General features: G+C 48.0%; 1 long non-coding RNA gene across 3 annotated transcripts in view; it reads left to right on the top strand.

The window, feature by feature from the left end:
• The first annotated feature begins 11,996 nt into the window (after positions 1 to 11,996).
• LOC141077496 (uncharacterized) overlaps positions 11,997 to 27,843 on the top strand; it is a 182,184-nt gene continuing 166,337 nt past the window's right edge. For 2 of the 3 annotated variants that reach the window (XR_012227579.1, XR_012227577.1), the window contains exon 1: positions 12,017 to 12,135. This is a non-coding gene — a long non-coding RNA (uncharacterized lncRNA). Of the gene's footprint in view, positions 12,136 to 27,843 lie in introns of all 3 variants that reach the window. The other variant, XR_012227578.1, reaches the window with a different exon arrangement.

Here is a 27,843-nt window from a genome sequence, read left to right as displayed (position 1 = left end):
CTTGATCTTGACATCTTTTCTCTTCTTCTAGACTCACATCCGCAGACTCTTCAGCTCTCAAGATGAGAGAACAGAATCTTCCAGATAACAAAAAAAAAACCCTCCAGGTTGGGAGCAGACGGACGAGTTCGGGGAGCGGCAGCCATTCTTCTCATTTAGCGATAAGCTGCGCTCCCGAGAAACACAATCACTACAAATGGTGGCAATTTCCCCGGCCCTTCAATCATGGAGGACTTCCTGAGCGAGGCTCTGTATGCAGTGATGAGGCCATGTGAGGAGGGGCCGCCATTATGGCATTAAGCCCCATCTCATTCCTTCTTTCATATTTCCAAATCAATGCTGAGAGCTTCGGTTATGTGTAGAGAGCCGGCGAACACGACACTCGTAGTAAATATAGATGTGCCGAGAGCGGCCTGCCAACATGGAGGCAAGTGAGGCTACAGGAGGCAAGATCCAGGCCCGTGCCCCTCACGAGGGTGGGCAATAAGGGGCCGGACAGCACTAGACCAAGGGATGCCAGGGACCCCCAGGAGCCTCGTCTTCCCTGCAGAGGATTCATATTATGTTCTGATGACAATTTCCCTGCAGAAAAGTTTTCTAAAACTTACGATTATTGGCGGCAGGGGGCTCAGGGGCACAAACCTCACGAGAGCGTAAATCCAAGACCATGCGCAGATCAACCCACTGCAAAGTACTCATCCGGCAGCGAGCCTCGGCTACAGGCAAGTACTCGATGAAAGTGTAGTGATGGGCAGAGCGTGACTATCTGGGCACTGTGCGATACTAAGAATACCATACCTACTGTGAAGCATGGGGGTGGCAACATTGTGCTTTGGCGCTGTCATCGTTGTCGCTGTCATGTGTCATCGTTTATCTGGGCTCTGCGAAACATTATCTGAGCCCTGGGATATTACTAGTGTCCATGTGCCACTATTATTCTGGGTAGTTTTATAGATTCTGGGTATTGTGAGGCATTACTACATGATGCTATTTATCTGGTTGCAGTGGGATATTATCTGGGCAATATAAGAAATCAACTGGACACCGTGAGGCATTTCTATGTGATAATAGTTATTTGTGGGACATTATATGGGCATTAGATATACAGTATGTGACACTATTTATCTGGGCACTTATGGGGCATTATGTGAGCATTAGATCCATGTACCACTATTTATCTGGGCATAGTTTTACGGTTTTCAACCATTCTGAGTGTGAGTTTATCTGGATTCTTGTTGATACTTTTCATGGAATATTTGTACTTTTTATAATTCCCGCATTCCAATAATATTATGTAAATATGATTATTACCATTATATTATGATGCGAGTTACATTTTGAATCTTGCGACACAAATATCAGTGACGATTACAGTTTTCAGGGTGCAATGTGTCCATAGAGCTGGCCATATATTGCCCCAGCCGTATTCTGTAACCACGATTCACACATCCGTATAGACTCGGGGAAGTGGCGCATGTAATACATTATGGGGCTGTAGACCCTCAGGCCACGTATAGAGACCCCGGTATTGTTAATGGCATGTCGGGGATGGGTGCAGATTAGAATACAGTGTAACAATCCTGGTAACACAGTGTCCAGATACAATTAGCATTGACTTTCCTGGCCGGGAGCCACTTTCTCATGTTCTTTAATGATGTGATTCTCGCAGTCTTTGTCCAGTAGTTTCACTCTTCGAGATGTTTTTCCCTGGAAGTGTTATTATTGATCAGCGCCCGTAATATGGACTCTGCATCTGACTCCAGCGGTTATTTATCACATTATATTTGCCGCTGTATATTTATACCGTATATCTACGTGGATGCGAGCGTCTATAATTTGCAATGATCCCTCCGGGCAGAGATGATATGACATTTACTGGTTATGCTATTGAGCGATGTGTGAACTGCGCACGGCGCTCGCTATGGGCAAATACAAAGCAATCGATGGAGGCTACTCGGCAAGGCTTGCTATCAGATCCGCACAAAAAGCAACGCTGCAGCCTTATAGTGGACCGCCCCTAATGCTGCAGCCTTATAGTGGACTGCCCCCAATGGCACAGCCTTATAGTGGACTGCCCCCAATGGCACAGCCTTATAGTGGACTGCCCCAATGCTGCAGCCTTATAGTGGACTGCCTCCAATGGTACAGCCTTATAGTGGACTGCCCCCAATGCTGCAGCCTTACAGTGGACTTCCCCCAATGCTGCAGCCTTACAGTGGACTTCCCCCAATGCTGCAGCCTTATAGTGGACTGCCCCAATGGCACAGCCTTATAGTGGACTGCCCCCAATGCTGCAGCCTTACAGTGGACTGCCCCCAATGCTGCAGCCTTATAGTGGACTGCCCAGAATGCTGCAGCCTTATAGTGGACTGCCCAGAATGCTGCAGCCTTATAGTGGACTGCCCCAACGCTGCAGCCTTATAGTGGACTGCCCAGAATGCTGCAGCCATATAGTGGACTGCCCCAAAGCTGCAGCCTTATAGTAGACTTCCCCCAACGCTGCAGCCTTATAGTGGACTGCCCAGAATGCTGCAGCCAAAGTGGACTTCCCCAATGCTGCAGCCTTATAGTAGACTGCCCCCAATGCTGCAGCCTTACAGTGGACTTCCTCCAATGATGCAGCCTTATAGTGGACTGCCCCCAATGCTGCAGCCTTATAGTAGACTTCCCCTAATGCTGCAGCCTTATAGTGGACTGCCCAGAATGCTGCAGCCTTATAGTGGACTGCCCCAATGCTGCAGCCTTATAGTGGACTGCCCAGAATGCTGCAGCCATATAGTGGACTGCCCCAATGCTGCAGCCTTATAGTAGACTTCCCCCAACGCTGCAGCCTTATAGTGGACTGCCAGAATGCTGCAGCCTTATAGTGGACTTCCCCAATGCTGCAGCCTTATAGTAGACTGCCCCCAATGCTGCAGCCTTAGGCCGGGGTCACACTGGCGAGGAATACGGGAGAGTGAGAGGCGCAAAAAGCACGCATTAGACACGGACAAATGAATCTCTATGGGGTCACTCGCACCAGCCGTATATTTCTCCTCAGTATCCTACGCTCCGTGCCACTCGCAGCATGCTGCGATTGTCAGCGTACTACGGCCGTAATACGCCAATGCAAGTCTATGGGTGCGCAAAAAATACAGATTACACACGGACCACACATGTGACTTGCGAGAAATACGCACCAGGTGTCTTTTAGAAAAGCCGGCAATTCAGTGCACTATACAGTAAACTCACAATGACAGGTTTAATAAAGAAATGAAAGAATAGATATACACACATAGAATACATATATATATATATACATTCTATGTGTGTATATCTATTCTTTCATTTCTTTATTAAAACTGTCATAGGGCTCCATTATATGTCCATTTTGCAAGCCTGCGAGAAAATCTCTCCAGATCACATACGGATTACATACGGATGCTGACATGCGCAAAATACGCGACCACACCTTCATTACGGATGACATACGGAGCACTGTTTAGGGGTCTGTCATCCGTATTACGCATGTAAAATACTGACCGCATTTTGCGCAGGTTACTGTGACTCCAGCCTTACAGTGGACTTCCTCCAATGCTGCAGCCTTATAGTATACTTCCCCCAATGCTGCAGCCTTATAGTGGACTGCCCCAACGCTGCAGCCTTACAGTGGACTGCCCCCAATGCTGCAGCCTTATAGTAGACTTCCCCCAATGCTGCAGCCTTATAGTGGACTGCCCAGAATGCTGCAGCCTTATAGTGGACTGCCCAGAATGCTGCAGCCATATAGTGGACTGCCCCAAAGCTGCAGCCTTATAGTGGACTTCCCCCAACGCTGCAGCCTTATAGTGGACTTCCCCCAACGCTGCAGCCTTATAGTGGACTGCCCCAATGCTGCAGCCTTATAGTGGACTGCCCAGAATGCTGCAGCCTTACAGTGGACTGCCCAAATGCTGCAACCTTATAGTAGACTTCCCCCAATGCTGCAGCCTTATAGTGGACTGCCCCTAATGCTGCAGCCTTATAGTGGACTGCCCCAATACTGCAGCCTTACAGTGGACTGCCCCCAATGCTGCAGCCTTATAGTAGACTTCCCCCAATGCTGCAGCCTTATAGTGGACTGCCCCCAATGCTACTGCCTTACAGTGGACTGCTCCCAATGCTGCAGCCTTATAGTATACTTCCCCCAATGCTGCAGCCTTATAGTAGACTTCCCCCAATGCTGCAGCCTTATAGTGGACCGCCCCTAATGCTGCAGCCTTATAGTAGACTGCCCCCAATGCTGCAGCCTTATAGTGGACTGCCCCAATGCTGCAGCCTTATAGTGGACTGCCCCAACGCTGCAGCCTTATAATGGACTGCCACAATGCTGCAGCCTTATAGTGGACTGCCCCAACGCTGCAGCCTTATAGTAGACTGCCCAGAATGCTGCAGCCATATAGTAGACTGCCCCCAATGCTGCAGCCTTATAGTAGACTTCCCCCAATGCTGCAGCCTTATAGTAGACTTCCCCCAATGCTGCAGCCTTATAGTGGACTGCCCCTAATGCTGCAGCCTTATAGTGGACTGCCCCCAACGCTGCAGCCTTATAGTGGACTGCCCCCAATGCTGCAGCCTTATAGTAGACTTCCCCCAATGCTGCAGCCTTATAGTGGACTGCCCCCAATGCTGCAGCCTTATAGTAGACTGCCCCTAATGCTGCAGCCTTATAGTGGACTGCTCCATACTGGACTCTGCACACTGAATATCATAAAGTGCGGCAGTGGCCAAGTGTGGAGCAATGCAGGAATAGAGAAGCCCCCAATCACGCTGGGTCGCCATGTGGTTTTATTCTGACACATAGAATATGTAACCTTGTATCTGGGCGTTTTTTTATAATGCCACTAATAATGCACAGCCGAGGGGCGAGCGCATAAACAGAAACTTTAGTTTTCACCACAGAGGACAGACATGCTAGATGAGAGCTTATAAATTCCCACTCACACGTTGTACATTCGCCCTCGGTGGCGTCCGGGGAGCTTTGAGATCTGCTGAGTAGTTTATGCTTTTGTTTCTAACTTTTCCTAAAAATCACAATTTTTTTTCAAAGTTGTAACCCCTTAAATGTTCCTACATAATTTTTTTTTATTTCCAGTTTGGAGGGTGAAATGACAAAAAACTGAGATCCAGGACAAGAGATTGATGTGAATTTTTATATATATTGTTTAATATATTTTGTATTATTTTTTGCATTGCTTGCCTTCGGTAAGTTCTTTAACTAGCGAGATCGCTTCTATTATATATACTGTAACACATCTCGGGCTTCATAGGTGTACAAACATGGCAGTCATGGGGGCCTTCAATAAGCCCCCAGCTCCCATGACAATGCCATTGGCATGATGCAGAGGGATGAATGGGAGTTGGAAGGATGGAAGGGACACGTTCCTCCAGTCTTAAGTCTCTTGAATTAGTGTTCCTCAACTCCAGTCCTAAAGTCCCATCAACGGATCATGTTTTCAGGATTTACTTAATATTGCACATATGATTAAAATTTTCACCTGTGTCATACTAATGTCATAATCTTCTGGTGGGGCTTGACTACTGGAGCTGAGGAACACTGACTGACTACCAACATCTAAGAGGTTAAACTGCTGCAATCATTGCTGGCTCCATTTTCAGTATTTAGACTCAGGTGCCGGCCTCTTTCACACATCCGCGTCTCTGGTATGTATGGTGACAGTTTTCACACGTACCGGAGACACTTACACACGTAGACCCATTCAAATTAATGGGTCCGTGCACATGTCAGTGTGTCTCTACAGACCGTGTGTCCATGGACAAAACACGCTGACATGTCCGTTTTTTACCATCAGCATGTCCTGCACATGTGCAGAAGGAGAACACACATTGCTGCCCTCCGTGTGACACGCATCGGCACCGGGGAAGAAGCGTTACAGTAAGAGCTGGTGAATGATGCCGCGCTCTCAGCAGCTCATTCGCCAGTGGTTTTCAGCCGGGACGGTCACAACTTTAATATAAAACTCTCATCATTCTCCTCTGCTCGCTTCGATCGCCTGCAGAGTACAAAAGAGAATGATGAGAGCCGTCTTCAGCACCTGTCGCTGGGGAAAAGCTCTTACTGTAGCGCTTCTTTACTGGCAGTCATCCGTGTGGTACTGATGCGGTACACGGTTGCTACACATGTGCCGCACGTATTACACACACGTATATCTCCGGTACTGGAAATATCAGGACGTGTGAAACCAGCCTAACAGTTCCTGCCATGCACAGTAAATGTAAAGGTGGCAGATTGTCACCTGTACAGAGTGGCCCCTCAGACGCCGTGGGCCCCGGCTGTTACCTGTGTGGATGTTGCACAGCCTATAGTAACTGGGAAGGTCCTAGTGAAGTGGTTTATTTGCCGTCAGGGGTTGAAGTTCTGCACTTTTCTATTAGATTTGTTTCCTAAACCTTCTCCTCATCTCTATTTACTGTTTGTAAACAATAACATTCTAGAGGGTTTGATACAATGTATCCAGTGTAGCCACAGCAGCACCCAGACCTCCCTCCTGCTCTACTCTCTGCCCAACACACCTGTACTGATACATTGTAACAAGCCCATCAGCTGCGAGAGAGAAGAACTAGGTCAGGACTTGTTTACAGCCTCCAAATATACAGAATATCTCCCATCTTGTAAATGGTGAGAATTTCATTCATCAAGTCACCATGTCTCAAGAGCGAAAAAAAAAAAATGGTGAGAAACTGAAACGCAAAGTATATTACAAAGTTGCCGGTCTATATTACGGGACGCCATAGTGGCCATGTTTCTAGTTTGCTATCACTATCCCGGCTTTAGAGTTTGCACTTGGACTCGGATCTCTCGCAGACAACCCGCATCCCATAACCTGAGGTTTTGCTCCACGAACAATTCCGTTTTGACAGCAGTGAAGCTGAAAGAATCCAGGAGACCGGAGCAAACAATCTGTGAGCAAGAAATGTGCAGAAAAATGTAAATAGGTTTTATGTAGCATGACCGAAGCCATCCAGACACAGATCCATCTTATCCCAGGCAGACTCCTCTACCACCGCGAAGCCGTATTTCCACAAACTATAGGATTCCGCTGCGGGCTTTTACCAGCTGCACAGTGATTCAAGAGCGAGCCATTATCCTTAGGAAATACATTAATATAAAGCAGCGCTCCTCTCTCCTCCTGTAACACATTCTGCATTTCCCTTAAACTTTGCAACAACTATTCTGAAAAATTCATTCAATTATAAATGGCTTCACCGGATGGTAAAAGACCAGTCTATAAGGGGGGATACGTAAGCCCCTATTCTGGCTTCATCTGCATAAAACTGCAATGTTCAGATATCTGAGCAAATGGATAAAAATCACTGACAAAATAGAAACAAATCTCCATTCATTGGAGTCATAACCAGTGAAGAAGGGAGTTGGTTCCATTCTTCTTCCATGGGAGGCTATCCTTCTCATAGACTCTGGGGGAACACTGCATTCAGTACCCCCCCTGTAAACAGTTATGAGACAATCGTCGCTAAGGCCACAAGCGTGTGACCGCACACGGACTGCGTACTGACCAATGCAAGTGACCAATGCAAGCCAATATGCGAGGGAACGTGAACAAATGCTATCAGAGCAATCTGTAAGGATGTCTGCTGTGAGGCTGAGACAGGGCTCGTTTCAATGGCACATTACGTCACACGTTACGGCACATTACGTCACACGTTACGGCACATTACGTCACACGTTACGGCACATTGCGTCACACGTTACGGCACATTATGTCACATTACGACATTCATTACAGCACACATTATGGCGCGAGAAACAATGCAGTAAAGTGGGCACAATAATGAGGCTGAGACAGGGCTCGATTCAATGGCACATTACATCACACGTAGCTACATGTAGCGACTCGCATGGAGTCCGGCAGACACAACTGATACCTCATATTGGTAAATGTTTAGCATGTTGTACTTTTAACATTTTGTCTGTTTATTCATTCCTGTCAGATTGCATATAGGTCTCCCACCACTATGACCCTATAATCATAAAACCTACAAAAGACAAAGTGAGCAAAAACCCTGCTGTAACTAAATAAGTAAAAGCAAAAGTGCATCTAAATAATACAGAGTTTTTACTAATACTGTTTTTGATCAAAAATAGCATGAAAGTCGTCCCACCATGACACGGTAACTATGTTCAGGATAGTCCTATACATTTTGCTCAGTTGAAATCCTTGTGCATTCGATCCCATATTTCAAAAATCATAGAGTACTACTATGGCACATTACGGCACGCGTTACGGCACACATTACGGCACGCGTTACTGCCCATTGCGATAACTCGTACACGCTTTTGTGATGTGGATGAGCAACTTGGAGCTCACCATCAATTGCCATATTTGTCAGAAACTGTCTCTTGTCATGATAGTTTGTTACAATGTGTCAGTGCTACCAAAATGTTTCAGTCTGATGTCTGGGCTGGTGATTGGCACAATTGCATCAGTGAGTTAATCTCTCTGCTGTGAAAATATTAGGTCAGAATAAGTGTTCAAACCCTTGATGCAAAGAAGAAGCTACTGACCATAAGAAATGATCCCGAAAATGGGGAAATATACACTGCTCAAAAAAATAAAGGGAACACTTAAACAGAACATAACTCCAAATAAATCAAACTTCTGTGAAATCAAACTGTCCACTTAGGAAGCAACACTGACTGACAATCAATTTCACATGCTGCTGTGCAAATGGAATAGACAACAGATGGAAATTATTGGCAATTATCAAGACACCCTCAATAAAGGAGTGGTTCTGCAGGTGAGGACCACAGACCACAGGTCAGTACCAATGCTCTCTGGCTGATGTTTTGGTCACTTTTTAATGTTGGTTGTGCTTTCACACTCGTGGTAGCATGAGATGGACTCTACAACCCACACAAGTGGCTCAGGTAGTGCAGCTCATCCAGGATGGCACATCAATGCGAGCTGTGGCAAGAAGGTTTGCTGTGTCTGTCATTGTAGTGTCCAGAGGCTGGAGGCGCTACCAGGAGACAGGCCAGTACACCAGGAGACATGGAGGGGGCCGCAGGAGGGCTACAACCTAACAGCAGGACCGTTACCTCCGCCTTTGTGCAAGGAGGAACAGGAGGAGCACTGCCAGAGTCCTGCAAAATGACCAAACCGGTTAGAAACCGACTCCATGAGGATGGTCTGAGGGCTCGATGTCCACAGATGGGGGTTGTGCTCACAGTCCTACAACGTGCAGGACGCTTGGCATTTGCCACAGAACACGAGGATTGGCAAATTCACCTCTGGCATCCTGTGTTCTTCACAGATGAAAGCCGGTTCACACTGAGCACATGTGACAGACGTGACAGTCTCAAGACACCGTGGAGAGTGATCTGCTGCCTGCAACATCCTTCAGTATGACCGGCTTGGCAGTGGATCAGTAATGGTGTGGGGAAGCATTTCTTTGGAGGGCCGCACAGCCCTCCAGGTGCTCGCCAGAGGTAGCCTGACTGCCATTAGGTACCGAGATGAGATCCTCAGACCCCTTGTGAGATCATATGATGGTGCGGTTGGCCCTGGGTTCCTCCTAATGCAGGACAATGCCAGACCTCATGTGGCTGGAGTGTGTCAGCAGTTCCTGCAAGATGAAGGCATTGAAGCTATGGACTGGCCCGCCCGTTCCCTAGAGCACATCTGGGACATCATGTCTCGCTCCATCCACCAACATCACGTTGCACCACAGACTGTCCAGGAGTTGGCGGATGCTTTAGTCCAGGTCTGGGAGGAGATCCCTCAGAAGACCATCCGCCGCCTCATCAGGAGCATGCCCAGGCGTTGTAGGGAGGTCATACAGGCACGTGGAGGTCACACACACTACTGAGTATCTTTTCCTTGTCTAGAGGCATTTCCACTGAAGTTGGATCAGCCTGTAATTTCATTTTCCACTTTGATTTGGAGTATCATTACAAATCCAGAACTCTATGGGATATTCATTCTGATTTACATTGATAATTGTTATGTTTTATTGTTCTGAACACATTCCTCTATGCAATGAATAAAAATTTGCAACTGGAATATTTCATTCAGCGATATCTAGGATGTGGTATTTTAGTGTTCCCTTTATTTTTTTGAGCAGTGTACATTATAAAGCCACTGGGATTATGCTTCATTTAAAGGATGCATGTGCTGTACCTGCTGATGACTTCGCAAGAGCCGGATTATCAGTCGGTGCTCAGGCTGCTCCGTCTGAGGAGAAGACCCTGAGCAATGACTGCATAAAATCTCAGGCTAAGGCCATGTGCACACATTCAGTATTTGGTGAGTTTTTTACCCCAGTATTTGTAGCCAAAACCAGGAGTGGAACGGTCAGAGGAAAAGCATAATAGAAACATTAGCGCCACTTCTGCATTTTTCACTCTCTCCTGGTTTTGGCTTACAAATACTGGGTGAAAACCTCACCAAATACTGAATGTGTGCATGTGGCCTAAGAGAGGTGGATGAGACGGGATAGACCTGTCAGTCATAGACCAGAGGCCGGCAAAAGTGAGAGAGAGCAGGGTAAACTCTTTGCTGCACTGCTGACTCGTTAGCAGAAACTTAACAAATTTTTCTAAGGCTATGTGCACACTGGGGTTTTTGAGTTTTGGACGAGAAACTGAGCAGAAACTCTCCACATCCTCCTCCACATCTCAAAACTCATCAAAATCTTTGACTTTCTGCTCAGTGCCAAACACTCTGAAAAACAGAGTCCATGTGCACATAGCCAAGAACAGAATGGCCTTTACACACATTTAGTGGAGGGATAGAATATCCTGATGACAAGTTATCCCTAAGCTTGAAATCGAAAAAGTCATAAGACTCAAGCATCATAAGATGAGATGGATGTATAGAAGACGTGATGTCCACATGGCCACCAGGACCAATACCCCTGATCACTTTCTCCGGTCTTGTCCTACAGAATTCATCTTTGTTTCCCTGTTCCATGTTGCTGAGCTACATCCTGCTTCAGTAATGGATGCCAGTAACACCCCGGATTCAGCGCTTGTTGTCGGTCACTCTATTTAGCCAATAACCAAAGTATGAGGCCCAGTAATTGTCCCTGGGCTGACTCATGAATCCTCTGTCCTATAAGTCAGTGCTATGATCTTCTGTGCAGCCATCAGGGCTCACATAATGAACTCCCTCCTGACATCAGTCATTCTGCCATTAATAACGCAGTGTTTAGTGCAGGGATCCACGCAGTTCGTAACGATGACTATGAATTCCCATTAGCAGCCTGACACCACCATAAATCTGCATGAATGCTTTATAAAGCTTTTCTCTACCACTGCCACTAAGCGCTGTATGGCCATCATACATCCTGCTGTTTACCTAACATCTACTATATATATATATAACTAGCTGAAGAGCCCGGCAATGCCCGGGCATAGTAACTAACTGTGGTTAGTTCTAACACATTATAATGATCATATAGCACTAGCTGAAAAAAAAAGAAAAATTTTGCTTCAACAAAACGGTGCTGGCGCATGCACAATAGCGTCTATTGGCAAGCAATGCTGTCAATCTGCACATGCGCAGCCCACTGTGTGCTGAGGACCAGTGTGGGAATGTGAAGAAGAAAAAGCAATTGTCACTGCTGAACATAGCACCGCTCCCGCACATAGCACCGCTCCCACACAACCGGCGCCATTTTGTTGAAGAAAATTTTTTTTTAACACAACATTAACCCCTTAACGACTGCTCATACAGCTTTGAACGGTGGCAGTTAATGGGCCTTATTCCTCCTGCACCTGATGCTTCTTTTTACACAGCCTCCTCCTGCACCTCACTCTCCTCCTTTATACGCAGCATTTTTCTGCAGCTCAGCTTTTCTCCTTTATAGTCGCCTCCTCCGGCTGCACCTCACACTCCTCTTCCATATACAATTGGAGACACTTGATCTCAAGAGAACTTGCACTAATTGCAATAAAGCGTGTCGTATACAAAGACTATTTCTTTGGTGTAATCCATGAGGCTCCTCCCTTTACCTTGTCGTCATGCCTCACAGGAGCAACTTCATTCTAGGCACAACGGAACTAGATATGGTCTGTGCCTGCCGCGCACTGATACTCTGAAGGCGGCGGCCCTGATTGTAGCTTGCAGTGGCTGGGTGAGTTTTGCAGGGTGGCTTTCGAGGTGAATGTGTCTGTGCCCGTGTGCGCTAACAATGTGGGCCGTGTGGACAGCGGCTTTGCGTGTGGAATGAGTGTGGCTATGTGGAGTGGGCATGGCTTGATACATACACACACACACGCTCAGCTTTATATACTGTATATAGATTGTGATCATCGTATTATTACATACAAGCCATCAGTTACAACAATGTGCAGGTACGCTCCCAGCACTCGCTGCCCTCAGTGGTGGAGCCCTCTAATAGGTAATCTGTAATAGTGCTTGAATGGTTATTTTCCATAGAGATGACCCTGTGGCTGCCATGAGTTGCTCAGAGGATTGTTTGCAGCTCACATGACTCGTTCCTCGTCATCCTCACGGGCAGATCTACCTGCTCCTCTTGCATCTGTAATTCTGTGTATCCCTATGTGGCCTGGACATAGAAACTCAATGAAAGCTTAACAGTAAACAGAAAAGTATTTCAACTTTCTAACAGACTTTGGGAGGAATATATAAAAGATTTTGCACTAGTTTTTAGGAGGTTCATAATAAGGAGGCAAAAAGTTTATTTTTTTGTGTGCAAAATGTGGCAACTTTTTGGTTTCTTACCCTCTCAGGTTTTTTTTTTAAAGTGGGTTGGAAAGTGTCAATAGTGAGCTATGGAAAATGTTTAAGCCAAGTTTCTAAGTTGCAACTTTTTAAAGTATCAAAATTTTTTTAAAAAAGTGAAAAAACAGCTCCAGGTGGAAGCGATGGATATAAACATGCATCGCGGTTATCAAACACTGAGATAAATTTGGTGCAAATAATTGCATCGCAACATTAAGTATTCTCCTTATGATAAATCCGGTTCCCTCGATGTTTTAATTTTTTACATTTTCATCATTTTGGTTTGCCGTCAGTGAACGTAGAGAAACATCTGGAGGAATAAAGCCTCTTGTGGCCACTTTTCCTGGCTACTTGGTCAGTCTAAATACCTTATGCACCAACAGAACTAATCTCTTAGGTCCCGTTAGTTTGTTACCATGTGTCAGTTCGGGTAAAATGTATCCATCTGTAACCACAATTAGGCTACTTTCACACATCAGGTTTTCGGCGTCAGGCGCGATCCGGCGTCGTGCCGGAACGCCGGATCCGGCAAATGTTTCGTAAAACCGGATGTGACGGATCCGGTTTTCTGGCGGATCCGTCTTTTTCTGGACAGACAAAACCGGATCCGTCTCATCCGGTTCATCCGTTTTTCTATCCGTTTTTCGACGGATCCGGTTTTTAAAATTGACCCTTGTGGCCTTCCGAACGGGATTGGCTACTGGAAAACTATATATAGCGTGTTCCTACAGCCCTTCTTTGACAGGTTGTAGAGGAGAAAGTGCAGGTTGGAGAGAAGAGCAAGTTACTGGCAAAGATGGATGTTGTCATTGGAAATATTTTGAAGAATTTGGCGGATTTTATAGCGGAGGCGAATCGTTTGAGGGTGATTGTTCTGGAGAAGGAGAGAGCGAGACAGCAGCGCATCAGGCATCGTAGACGACGTTTGTGGATCCACCCCATCACAGCCAAGAGAATGACGCGTGGGGTCTATTCTACACTATGCATGGACCTTCGACGAAACCCGGAGAAATTTTTTGGATATGTTAGGATGAAAATGGAGAATTTTGATTACTTGGTGGAGCGCATTGCACACCTCATAAGAAAAGCGGACACCTATTGCCGCTTCTCTGTTTCACCCGCAGAGCGTCTGATGGTGACTTTAAGGTAAGCCACATTTATTGGATGTGATCGCATCAGAGCACACTTTCACTGCAATCTTGTTGGTGGTAGTTTGTATCTCCAAGTGTTAGGTCAGTTTTGGTATGTAATGCTGTGATTTAAAACTAATTTATTGTTTTTTAATTCCCCACAGATTTCTTGCAACTGGAGAATCCCTTTCGTCACTGCATTTCCAGTACAGACTCGGGATTTCCACCATATCTGGAATAGTGAAGCACACATGCCGTGCACTGTGGGACTCCTTAGCTGAAGAGTTTTTACCAGAGCCCACAACAGAGAGGTGGATTGAAATTGCTGACAAGTTTCAACAGATATGTCAGTTTCCCAACTGCTTGGGCGCTGTGGACGGGAAACATATCCGCATTGTAAAGCCAGCTGGATCGGGATCGGAATATTTCAATTACAAGAAATATTTTTCAATTGTCCTCATGGCCATCGCTGACGCGGAATACAAATTTATTGCTGTTGATATTGGGGCCTATGGCCGCTCCAATGACTCTCAAGTTTTCAAACTGTCTGCCATGGGGCGTAAACTGTATGGAAACACCTTCCAGTTCCCACCACCTAGACCGCTGCCGCAAACATCTGGTCCACCTATGCCATTTGTCTGTGTAGGGGATGAAGCCTTCCAGCTGTCAGAACACCTTTTGAAACCGTACTCTAGCAGAGGATTGACAAGACCAAAACGCATTTTTAATTACCGCCTCACAAGAGCAAGAAGAATGGTTGAATGTACCTTTGGTATTCTGACAGCCAAATGGCGGGTCCTATTGACTGCGATCAACCTCAAGACAGAAACTGTGGACGAGGTGATCAAAGCGTGCGTGGTACTCCACAATTTTGTTATCTGCAAGGAACCCATTTCCATTGAGGACACCTCTGAAGAAACCACCTTGCAAGATTACCATGACATTACCACTAGAAGTTCTGTGACGGTTTCAGTAATGAGGGACAATTTTGCACTATACTTTATGTCACCTCAAGGCAGAGTACACTGGCAGGATGACAGAGTGTGAAAGATTTGTGCCCTAACCAAACTTGTGTACCTTCTGTACCAACAGTAAATACCTTTGCCAACCAAAGTTGGCTATCTTGTCATGGTCTCTATTTTTAGCTTTAGGCCACAGGTGTGTACCTGGTTGTGTTTTATGCAAAGTATTTCACCTTTTAACAAAAGTTGTGTACATTGTTAGGAAATCACCAACAATAAACACAACTTTTTAGGTGAAATACTTTGCTTCAAACACAACCAGGAACACAACTGTGGCAAAAAGCTAAAATTTACCCACAGTTATATACCTAGTTTTGAATACCATTTCACCTTTTAAATACCCTGTATTTAACCTTTTTCGCGGCAGAAAGAAATGACAGACAACCAGTGTAAAATAATTTAACTTTTATTGAAAAATGTTTTTTTTAGTAAACTTTTTTAAAATTTTAATAAACTTGTTTAATAAAACTTTGAAACTATAAAACTGAAACCATAAAACTGGTCATTTTTATTTAAATACACACATTATAATTCTGTGTACTGTGGGGTGGAAATACTGCTGGAGGGGCTGCGGGACACTTCGACACTGGGAGTGTGGAGAGAGGACTGGGATCGTGGTGGGGAAGGAGCAGTTAGAGGTGAAGGTGTGGAAAAAACTACAGAATGGGTGGACATGTGGGAAGCAGAAGAGGTGGTGGGTGGTGGAGTGGAGGGTTGGGCAGGGACTGTAGGAGCAGATGATGTTGATGGCAAGTTGTATGGGGAAGGAGTTTGGTACGGGGCAGGTTGCTGGAAGTGGGGAGATGTCTGGTACGGGGCAGGTTGCTGGAAGTGGGGAGATGTCTGGTACTGGGGAGGTTGCTGGAAGTGGGGAGATGTCTGGTACGGGGCAGGTTGCTGGAAGTGGGGAGATGTCTGGTACTGGGGAGGTTGCTGGTACTGGGGAGTTTGCAGGTACTGTGGAGGTTGCTGGTACTGGGGAGGTTGCTGGTGCTGGGGAGGTTGCTGGTGCTGGGGAGGTGGATGGTGCTGGGGAGGTGGATGGTGCTGGGGAGGTGGATGGTATGTAATAGGAGGGGGAGGATGGAAAGTGGCTGGAGGTGGATGGTATGTAATAGGAGGGGGAGGATGGAAAGTGGCTGGAGGGGGTGTAGATGTAATAGGAGGGGGAGGATGGAAAGTGGCTGGAGGGGGTGCAGGTGGAGGAACTACTGTGGTGGGAGGTGGAGGTTGGGAGGTAACCTGCTGTAGAGCACCATGGCACGAATGCATTACATGCATCTGCTGGGCAGGAGAGAGCGTTTCCATGCGCTCCACAACAGACCTGAAAAAGGTGTGGTTTGGCGAAGATCTTGCTTCTGAATGCATGGTTTGCAGAAGTGTCTTCACCTCCAGAATTCTGGAGTTGATCTGCTGAAAGCCTGCGGAGATTTGCTCTGACAAGACTTTTAGACAGTTCTGGAAAGATGCATTCAGATGCAAGAACTCTGGCGCATAAGTCTTTTCCTGACCCCTCTGCCGCTGCCGCCCAGTACCCACAGGTGTACTAGAGGTGGCAGGGGCAGAAGGGTGGGGTAAAGGGAAAGCGATCTCCTCACCAGCAGCTTCATGTAATGTAGGCGGCCACGATGCTCCTGTGCTGGTGGATGGGACAGATGGGTCGAATGTGTGGGAAGGCTGGGAAGGTGCAGATGTACCGGGGCGGTCGAAGTGTCCCTCGGTGCCGGTCTCCTCAGGGATCGCCTCAGAAGGGTCCAATCGTGCCGGCTCCCGAGTGCTGCTCACCGTGCTGTGGAATAAAGAGAAAAAAAAACAATTAAAATACTGACATGGTATGGCCCTGGCTGAAAAAAAAAAGTTACATCTAACATTTTTTTTCACATGTGGTGTGTAATATTTACCTTCTGGTGACCATTGTTTCCCGGAGGAACAACAGGGCTTGTGCGTACTTGTACTTGCTCCTGCGTCCTCCAGATCCACTCGGGGCCCGCATCTCTTTATTGAACTCCTTCTTGAAACGATCCCTCACAGACCGCCACCGATTCACAATTCTGTTCCCTGAAACGAGAAAGGACAAAGTGGTTAGTATACAACATCAGTGTTTCCCAAACTCCAGTCCTCGTGGTCCCCAGGGGTCATGTTTTCAGGATTTCCATAGTAAATAGAAATCCTGAACACATGATCCGTGGGGACCACGAGGACTGGAGTTCGGGAAACACTGGTTTACATCAAGCAACCGGTACTGTATATACTTACGCTCTTTAATCTGGGCCCGAGCTTCGAGGTCCTCCCAGCGGCCCACAAGGAGCGACCAGATTTCCTCCCAGAGTCGTCGGGTAACGATCAGGTCAGCGTGGCGGCGGTCAGCCATATTCCAGAGCGGCTCCCTTTCTCTGACGAGATCGATGAGGCGGTCCACATCGAGTCCTCCATCCTCACCGTCAGAGTCGGGAGCACGCTGTGAAGGCTGTTAAAGAAAAAGACAAAAATAACATAATTAGCCTCCACAAAAGAAATGAAATAAAAAGTGCAAAAAAACAAAGCAAAAATATTTATACTTACACGCTGGTGACCGCCGCGTTGCTGTCGCCGACGACCCTGGGAGGCACTGCGAGGACCTCTTGGCCGAGCACCAGATTGGGAAGACTAGAGAAGAAAACAAAAAATGTTATGTCTTTGGATGTAGGCATTTGTTTGCTGTGTGTGGTCTGCAGAACATTGTTTTCTATGTGTTGTGTGTAGTGTGATGTTGTGTTTCTGCGTTTGATGCAAAAAACTTACCAATTGTGAGCCCACTCCAGGTGTCTGTCCACCCCTTCCTTCTTCTTCTGGGAGCTCCTCTTCATCTTGTGATTCCTGTTTTGAAATAAAAGGCAATGAATAGACATATATTACAGAGATGATGGATTTTGGAAATAAAAACTTACCGTCAAACGCTGACGATGCGAGGGAGGGCTCCCAGAAGAAGATGTGCTGTCTTCCTGGTGGCCACACTCCATGCCTGTGGGTGGTGTTCCAGCTGCTGCCATTTCTGCTGCTGCTGCTGCTGCTGCATCTCTTTGGCGGCTGTTGAATAAAGAGAAACAAAGGGCCAATGAATATCTTGATATTCCATGGCCCTAGTTTGGAGGAATGGGGGATTTGATAATTACCGTCTCTCATCTGCTGCTGGCCTCCCCTCCTCAGCATGTTCCATTTGCTGCTCCATTTGGGGTGGTGGTGGTGCGGATGGGGCTGCAGTGGTCTCCTGCCTTCTCCTGCTTCGCTTGGTTGCTTTCTTGGGTGGCATGTTGGGTGTGGCTGTGGGTCCCACTGTCTTGCTTTTATATATCTCCTGTGGGCAGAGCTACTGAGCATGCTCAGACCAAAAAACCGGATCCGGCGCATTGCGGCGCTCATAGGCTTTCATTGTGTGAAAAAGCCGGACGCGCCGGATCCGGCGTGTCCGGCTTTTTCGCCGGAGACAAAAAACGTTACAGTAGCCGTTTTTTCCAGACGCCGGATCGCGACACATTGCCGGATCCGGCGAAAACCGGATGAAACGCATGGCCATCCGGCAAATGCAAGTCAATGGGGGGGAAACCGGATCCGGCATTGCATTTCGCCGGATCCGGTTTCTGTCAAAAGCGCCAGATCGCGCCTGACGGCGAAAACCTGATGTGTGAAAGAGGCCTTAGGGTATGTGCAAACTTTAAGAATATGGAGCAGAAATTTCTGCATCATTTCTGCATCTCTTGGCAGGGAATACATGCATTTTTGCTGCGTTCCTTCTGCATTTTTTTGTTGCGCTTTGTTGCAGATTTTTCCCCACTCATTATGGCGAAATCTAAAAAAAAACACTGAATTGATGCCGCAGATGTAAATCTGCAGGTCACAAATAAGCAACGTGCGCGAGAAACGTCAGGATTCGCCCTTCACTTTGCTGAGATCAGGAAATCCTTCAGGTTTTGTAGCAAATCAGCTATAAAAAAAAGACACAGCAAAAACGCACCGTGTGCACACAGCCTTATTGTTACAATTGTTACAGCCCCTCAGCTGTGAAAAGTGTTTCCCTATATTTACACAGGACATATTGCTGCTGAAACATCCCAGTCATCTGAATGGAGCTTGTGCAAATCTATTTTTCTGCTGCATGTTCAGTTGCAGAAATGTCACCCCCCTTGACTGCATTTTCGGCCTCTGGATACAAGGAATTATGTTTCCATTCCCTGACAACAAGTTTTTAAACAATTTTTTAGGAAGCTGCTTATTATTCCCACACATTTCGATGTCGCCCCTGTGAAGTATGAGGCAGGTTTCAGCCTGCGGTGTCCGCATGGCTCCTTGTCCAGGGAGCCGTCATTTATATTCCCTCCATCTCTTCCTAATAGAGCAGTCACGTAATGGCATGTATGGCCTCCTCCGCAGGGAAGATTGCATTGTGCGCCGGCGGGAATTCCCAGCACGCCCAGCATGGCGGAATATTGGACATTTCATTTCACTCTGTTTCAGCTCCAATGCATTCAGCGTTCCCAGTCTGGGCACAGAATAATTTGCTGGAAATATTAAGTAACTCCGGAGCACCGCTCAGGTGTTGGCGGATGAGTTACACCGCAACAAAGTGGCTAATTTAATGAAAGTGAAATTGGACGATCTGGGGAGCGGCCGAACTGCGGACGGAAAGGCATCAATGTGATGAATATCCAGCGGAGTAATGTGGCGGCATGCATATTGCATGGCGGGCGGGATATAGGCTTCTCATTTAGGCTTCTTTAGCACTGAAATTGTTGCAATGCCCAGATGAGAAGTCAGGAGCCTGAGAAGTGCTGCGATGATTGCCTGAAATCCATGCCGCATATGAGCTCACCGGCAAAATCCGACTTCAGCTGAGAAGGGAAATATAGGATCTGATAATTGGCTTCTATGGACTGAAAGGGACAGTCCACCCAATACCAGTGGAAGATAGGAGTCCCGGTGCTTCTCAGCCCATGCTTCTGGGACAGTAAAGTAACAGCTGATGCGGCTTCCAGTCGGGTACCCAGATTTCTCAGACTTCTACCTGTTATTCAGCGATTTCCAACTCCCATGTTTCTGCTAATCTACAGGCGCTTCTCACAAAATTAGAATATCATCAAAAAGTGAATTTATTTCAGTTCTTCAATACAAACAGTGCCTCTCCTCTATTCTATAGAGTCATTACACACAGAGTGATCTATGTCACGGGTTTATTTCTGGTAATGTTGATTATTATGGCTTACAGCCAATGAGAACCCAAAAGTCATTATCTCAGTAAATTAGAATACTTTATAACACCAGCTTGAAAAATGATTGTAAAATCTGAAATGTTGTCCTCCTGAAATGTCTGATCAGTAAATGCCCTCAATACTTGGTCAGGCTCCTTTGGCATCAATTACTGCATCAATGCTGTGTGGCATGAAGGCGATCAGCCTGTGGCACTGCTGAGGGGTTATGGAAGCCCAGGTTGCTTTGATCGCAGCCTTCAGCTCGTCTGCATTGTTGGGTCTGGTGTCTCTCACCTTCCTCTTGACAATACTCCATAGATTCTCTATGGGGTTAAGGTCAGGTGAGTTTGCTGCCAATCAAGCCCAGTGATACTGTTGTGTGTACACCAGGTATTGGTACTTTTGGCAGTGTGAACAGGGGCCAAGTCCTGCTGGAGAATGACATTTCCATCTCCAAGAGGCTTGTCGGCAGAGGGAAGCATGAAGAGCTGTAAAATGTCCAAACCATCACTGATTTTGGAGACTTCACACTAGACCTTGGAAATCGCGGTCCCAGAGTCTGGAGGAAGAGTGGAGAGGCCACAATCCAAGCTGCTGGAGGTCTAGTGTGAAGTCTCAGTGATGGTTTGGGGAGCCATGTCATCGGCAGGTGTAGGTCCACTGTGTTCTATCCAGACCAAAGTCAGCGCAGCCGTCTACCAGGACATTTTAGAGCTCTTCATGCTTCCCTCTGCCGACAAGCTTTATGGAGATGGAAATGTCATTCTCCAGCAGGACTTGGCCCCTGTCCACATTGCCAACAGTACCAATACCTGGTGTAAGAACAACAGTATCACTGGGCTTGATTGGCAGCAAATTTGCCTGACCTTAACCCCATAGAGAATCTATGGAGTATTGTCAAGAGGAAGATGAGATGACTCCTAAGTAATACCGCCATATAATAAGTGTCATATAGTGACCCATAAAGACCCAGACAGTGTAAAAATAACTAAGCTTTCTAATGCTGAAGTGCTACACACATCCTGATTAATGCCATGGATGGCGACAGGCGATACTTTTAGAAATGCGGGTGCCATGCTGCCCCTTTCTGCTATTCTATAACCAGGTATAACAGTATTTTCCTATTTCTGGACACAATACCGCACTTTAGCGTTAGTCCAATTCGATACAATTTTTCTCATTTTTTGGCCTCATCCACAGCACATTGCGCTGACTGCGGAGCCTCTCCAGACCCGCCATGTGCCGCTGCGACCAATCATGTGCCGCCATGACCCGTCATGTGCCACCGTGACACATCATGTGCCGCCATGACCCGTCATGTGCCACCGTGACACATCATGTGCCGCCATGACCCGTCATGTGCCACCACTGCCTGCAATAATCACAGGCTGCAGCACGTAAGTGTATATAGATATATGGAGGAAATTACAGCAGCCAAGCTGGAGGGAAGCTGCAAGGCGTGGGAGGCGTCCTGTGCATCCAGCCTGGCAATCTCTGAATATCATCATGGGCATTAAGGGCGATGTTACTGGCACTATTCATGGGGGAACTCTAGCTGTGAATATGGGGGAACTCTAAAATGTTTTAAGGGGGCATGATATAATGAGTAAAAAAAAAATTGGAGATTTCCAGGTCTGCACTAGCACGCTAACATCATGGAAAGTGCGGTGTGGCTGACAGATGATATTGAGGGGGTATAGAGGTAGTTTCCGGTATATGATGGGGTCACAATGCCACCATGCGGGTGAGAAGACCACCAACAGCACCGCTCCTCTGATGTGTAGGGACTGAGATAATAACTGTAGGGACTGTATGGACTCCAAAATGGGACCTAAGATTTCACTAAAGTTACAAAATATAGAAGGCGGCTTTCCATGCCTTGTATTTGCTCCACGAGCCCCTGTAGGCGCATCACCCATCTCCTCTCCTATACTCCCTCACACTGTGTATAGCACTGCTCATCCAGAGCCTTACCATTCCTGTACAATAAAGACCGAAACATGAAACGAGGAAATGCAGAAAGTATCCCTGTGCCCCTCAGGGAAAGTGTCACCTCTGCTAAGCAATGCATTCGATCTGCAGGGACAGTGACATCTCCTATGCAGTAGCGTGGCTACTGGGGGGCAGAGGGGGCCCCGGCCCCATCACATGAAGGGGCCCATCCAGAGTGACTGTGACTTTTTTGATAATGCAGAACACCGCACAGGAAAATGCCTGCTCCCCTGCCTGACTGAGACTCTGCACGCTAGACACATTGGGCGCTTGCAGAGATTGCGGCCTCCCGGCTCCGGCAGTGTAGTGCCGGCTTACCTGAGGAGCTTCTTCCGGGTTGCAGTTTGGTGCACGCTGCCGTTTGGCTCAGGCACACTGGGTCCTAGTGCCCACCCTGCATCTCTCCCAGACACTTCCTGGTGCTGCCTCACTGCCTGAAAAGTAACCTGGTAAGTGGGGATGGAATGTAAATGTACTAGATTGATGAAATGTAGGCATGTCATGGTCACTGGGGGCTGAATGTGAGAGGACGGGGGTATTATGGGGGCTTAAGTGGAGGAGGGGGACAGGACACTGGGGGGCTGAATGTGAGAGGATGGGGGTATTATGGGGGCTTAAGTGGAGGAGGGGGACAGGGCACTGGGGGGATGAATGTGAGAGGATGGGGGTATTGTGGGGGCTTAAGTGGAGGAGGGGGACAGGGCACTGGGGGGCTGAATGTGAGAGGATGGGGGTATTGTGGGGGCTTAAGTGGAGGAGGGGGACAGGGCACTGGGGGGCTGAATGTGAGAGGATGGGGGTATTGTGGGGGCTTAAGTGGAGGAGGGGGACAGGGCACTGGGGGGCTGAATGTGAGAGGATGGGGGTATTGTGGGGGCTTAAGTGGAGGAGGGGGACAGGGCACTGGGGGGCTGAATGTGAGAGGATGGGGGTATTGTGGGGGCTTAAGTGGAGGAGGGGGACAGGGCACTGGGGGGCTGAATGTGAGAGGATGGGGGTATTGTGGGGGCTTAAGTGGAGGAGGGGGACAGGGCACTGGGGGGCTGAATGTGAGAGGATGGGGGTATTGTGGGGGCTTAAGTGGAGGAGGGGGACAGGGCACTGGGGGGCTGAATGTGAGAGGATGGGGTATTGTGGGGGCTTAAGTGGAGGAGGGGGACAGGGCACTGGGGGGCTGAATGTGAGAGGATGGGGGTATTGTGGGGGCTTAAGTGGAGGAGGGGGACAGGGCACTGGGGGGCTGAATGTGAGAGGATGGGGGTATTGTGGGGGCTTAAGTGGAGGAGGGGGACAGGGCACTGGGGGGCTGAATGTGAGAGGATGGGGGTATTGTGGGGGCTTAAGTGGAGGAGGGGGACAGGGCACTGGGGGGCTGAATGTGAGAGGATGGGGGTATTGTGGGGGCTTAAGTGGAGGAGGGGGACAGGGCACTGGGGGGCTGAATGTGAGAGGATGGGGGTATTGTGGGGGCTTAAGTGGAGGAGGGGGACAGGGCACTGGGGGGCTGAATGTGAGAGGATGGGGGTATTGTGGGGGCTTAAGTGGAGGAGGGGGACAGGGCACTGGGGGGCTGAATGTGAGAGGATGGGGGTATTGTGGGGGCTTAAGTGGAGGAGGGGGACAGGGCACTGGGGGGCTGAATGTGAGAGGATGGGGGTATTGTGGGGGCTTAAGTGGAGGAGGGGGACAGGGCACTGGGGGGCTGAATGTGAGAGGATGGGGGAATTGTGGGGGCTTAAGTGGAGGAGGGGGACAGGGCACTGGGGGGCTGAATGTGAGAGGATGGGGGTATTGTGGGGGAGAGGCAACAGAGCCCTGAGGGGCTTATTATTATACTGTTTTGTCAGTAGATTATATGCACTCTGTTACATGTAATAGTTGCTGTCTGGGGGGCTGGAGATGGGGAGGTCGGGGGCTTTTGTTACCAGCTGGGTCTTATACAAGTATTAGTATAACAAGCTCCCATATAGTAACCACGAGCTGCATCACATTTAAAGGGGATCTGTCCCCCTTCCCGGGACGTATATGACCTATTAATATGGGCACACAGATACTAAAAATATGTCTGCCTCATATTTATGGTCTTGTTGTGGAGAAATGTTATATTCTCTTGTTAGTGATTTCTTCCCGGCTCCGGGGCGTGCGGTGCTGTAAGAAATCCCTGCCTCCTGCCTTCATTGTGATACCCCCTCCCATCAGCGTCACTTATTACTTTGTAAGGGGCACAATGGTGGCAGTATTACTATGCGGGGCGGTAAGAGGAGCCATTATTGTAGGACACATATGGCAGCAGCCGCTCAGTATTGGGGTATCAGCAGTATGAGTAGTTTGCTCACGTTGGGCATAGATATGGACAGTGCAGGAAATGTGAGAAGTCAGAGGTGTCTTTGCTGTAATCTCTGCAGCTGAGTCCTGGCTGGAGAAGCTGTCATGTCGGTCTGGGCCAGATGGAAAAGATGTGAAAAGTGATCGATTCCATAAGAAGGAACGTCAGCTGTAAGTCACCATCAATAGCTGTACTGTGATCTCTTATATGGTCTGCAGGACTTGTGTCTACACCTATATGGTCTCCACATAGGAATATCAGGGTTTGTTTTTGTATATAGATTTATTTTCAATCACAGCGTGGTCATGTGCTGATGTTCCCCTATACTCACAATTAGGGTGCACCACATAGCTGTAGTAAGGATTACCTGGTTAGGGGCCCACTCAGACTTTTCGCCCCCCCCCCCCGCCTAAGCTGAAACCCTAGCTACACCTCTGCTCCTATGGGCAAAATATATGATCTGCAGGGAAAGTACCATCCCCTATAAACACCGTATATGATCAGAAGGAGCAGTACTGTCCCCTATAGACATTGTATGTGACCTGCAGAGACAGTACCATCCCCTATATACACCGTATATGATCTGCAGGGAAAGGTCTATCCCCTATAGAAACTGTGTGTGATCTCCAGAGACAGTGCAGCCCCCTATAGAGATTATATAGGATCTGCAGGGACCGTACCATCACCTATAGACACTGTACAATGCTTTGGATGCTCAGTAACTCCGAGACTGATATCTCCGGGTCCTGTCTGTTTGTTTGTGGAGCGGATGCAATGTGTCTGCTGTGCTCATCCAGTGCCCTCTTTGCACCCGCCGGTGCTGAGCTATAAATGCCCTCATCCTCGCTACCACTTATGCCAGTCCATGAATTATTCAGATGAAACCTATTGCTGCCAGTGGCAGAACCACTTCCCATGCATTGAGCGCTCTCTTCTGTCTGATCCTGGCTGCCTCCATGCACAGCAGACCGCAGCCCATCCTCCCCGCCGTCCAGTCACTTCTACAATTCTTGAGTAAAAGTTAAAAATGCAGAAAAGGAGATGAAGTTTCTGGTCAGATGAGCAGATCGGGAAGAAAGGATCTTGGCGGGATGCCGACAGTGAATTGTCAGGCCGGCGGCAGTGATGTATGGAAAGTGGAAGCCTCTCACAGGGAGATGGAGCTGGTAATGGTCATGGCACCATCAAAGACATCACTGGCCCCATTACTTTTACCTGACTGCACTGACACATTGTGACGGGTGAAGTTTTCCTGCCTCCAGCAAAAAGGACCTGTCCCATTGGGTCTGATGAATGAGGAGCTCAATGGTCGGAAAAGCAAAAGAATCTCCTGTCTGTGCTGTTCAGCCCGGTCAGGACCAAGGACGTGGAGGGAGGCAGTGACTGGAACCTTAGGAATAAGGCGGCAGACTGTCCGCAAAGTCCTCAAACGATTCCACGATTCTAATGGACGTGGAATGGATAATCTGCAATATAACGTCAGCACTGAGGCCCCTCATCAGGATTACAGTGGGAGACAGGTAATGGGAGAGAGAAAAAGGGGGAATCATCAGTATCTGGTGACCGCCCGTCACCTCCATCATCAGTATATGGTGACAGCTCGTCGCCTCCATCATCAGTATCTGGTGACCGCCCGTCTCCTCCATCATCAGTATATGGTGACAGCTCGTCGCCTCCATCATCAGTATCTGGTGACCACCCTTCTCCTCCATCATCAGTATCTGGTGACCGACCGTCGCCTCCATCATCAGTATCTGGTGACCGCCCGTCTCCTCCATCATCAGTATCTGGTGACCACCCTTCTCCTCCATCATCAGTATCTGGTGACCACCCTTCTCCTCCATCATCCGTATCAGTGACCGCCCTTCTCCTCCTTCATCATTATCTGGTGACCGCCCTTCTCCTCCTTCATCAGTATCTGGTGACCGCCCGTCTCCTCCATTATCAGTATATGGTGACAGCTCGTCTCCTCCATTATCAGTATATGGTGACAGCTCGTCTCCTCCATTATCAGTATATGGTGACCGCCCATCTCCTCCATTATCAGTATATGGTGACAGCCCGCCTCCTCCATCATCAGTATCTGGTGACCGCCCGTCTCCTCCATCATCAGTATCTGGTGACCGCCCGTCTCCTCCATTATCAGTATCTGGTGACAGCCCGTCTCCTCCATCATCAGTATCTGGTGACCGCCCATCTCCTCCATTATCAGTATATGGTGACAGCTCGTCTCCTCCATCATCAGTATCTGGTGACCGCCCATCTCCTCCATCATCAGTATCAGTGACCGCCTGTCACCTCCATCACTTTTAGTCACTTGTGCGCAGTTTTTGAAGGGACTCGGAGGGAGATTGTGCCAAACATCTTGGAGGACGGGCTAACCCCGGACATGAGACTGAACAGGAGAAAATGACTTTATTTTCTAGACGTTCATGCATCGGTGCACAGTTATCGGTGTCCGAGCTGCCCGGTATTTCCACATCAGTAATGATCTCCGAAACTGAAAGAAGCTGCAGAACAAGGACACCGGCACTCCACAAAGTGACGGACATCTGGGTCACAAAGGAAAGAGAGCTTAACCCCTTCATTGTGGAGGCCGAGAATGACAAGAGCCATGTTCACAAATCAATACAAGATGGAAGTGGAGCGCCCCGCAGGGCCGTGGGTTACTCAGTACCGGGCCGGTCAGGTTCTTTAACGGGGATGTGTCACGGTGGTAGTGACCCAGTCCATGGCCCTGGGCATCCAGTAAAGATGGAAGTTCAATGAGGGGAAGATGGTAGAAATGATAGGGAAAGGGGAATCGTGACGCCACCCGTGGTATTCAGCAATGACAGCCGACGCTGCAGTGCAGATCCTCTGGGGTGGTGACAGGGCAGCAGAGATGGTGAAGCTCTCCACAGGTGGAGCTGTGTCCCAGGGCAGTTGAGTGGTAACAGTTGAGCCGGTGATGGTGTGTGCGGAGTAGGGCAGGTGAGACGCAAATGACACGAAGGACACAGCGGGTGCAGTTTCAGAGTTTTTACTCACAGTTTTTTATGCGCTTGGTGCCATGTCCTTCGGGGGAGGGGTCCAGCTAACTTTCACCGTTTCAGGACTCCTCTTTATGTCTCCTCTCTATAATAATAATATAATAATAATAATCTTTATTTATATAGCGCCAACATATTCCGCAGCGCTTTACAGTTGAACAGTTTCAAACACAACAGTCATAAGTAACAACGTTAACAATACAATAATTAAAGCGAAATAAGACGACCCTGCTCGTGGAGCTTACAATCTACAATGAGGTGGGGGAGATACAGAGGACAGGTTTGTATTTACAATGATGTATTTACAATGACGGTCCAGCCATCTTCAGGGGGTGGGAATAGATGGAGATAGTGAATGGGCTACACACACACA

Source organism: Dendrobates tinctorius, unplaced genomic scaffold, assembly GCF_039654945.1.
Source record: "Dendrobates tinctorius isolate UK_male_01 unplaced genomic scaffold, ASM3965494v1 ptg000455l, whole genome shotgun sequence".
In the NCBI taxonomy this organism is placed as follows: Eukaryota; Metazoa; Chordata; class Amphibia; order Anura; family Dendrobatidae; genus Dendrobates; species Dendrobates tinctorius.
This window is presented reverse-complemented; position numbering and strand designations above follow the sequence as displayed.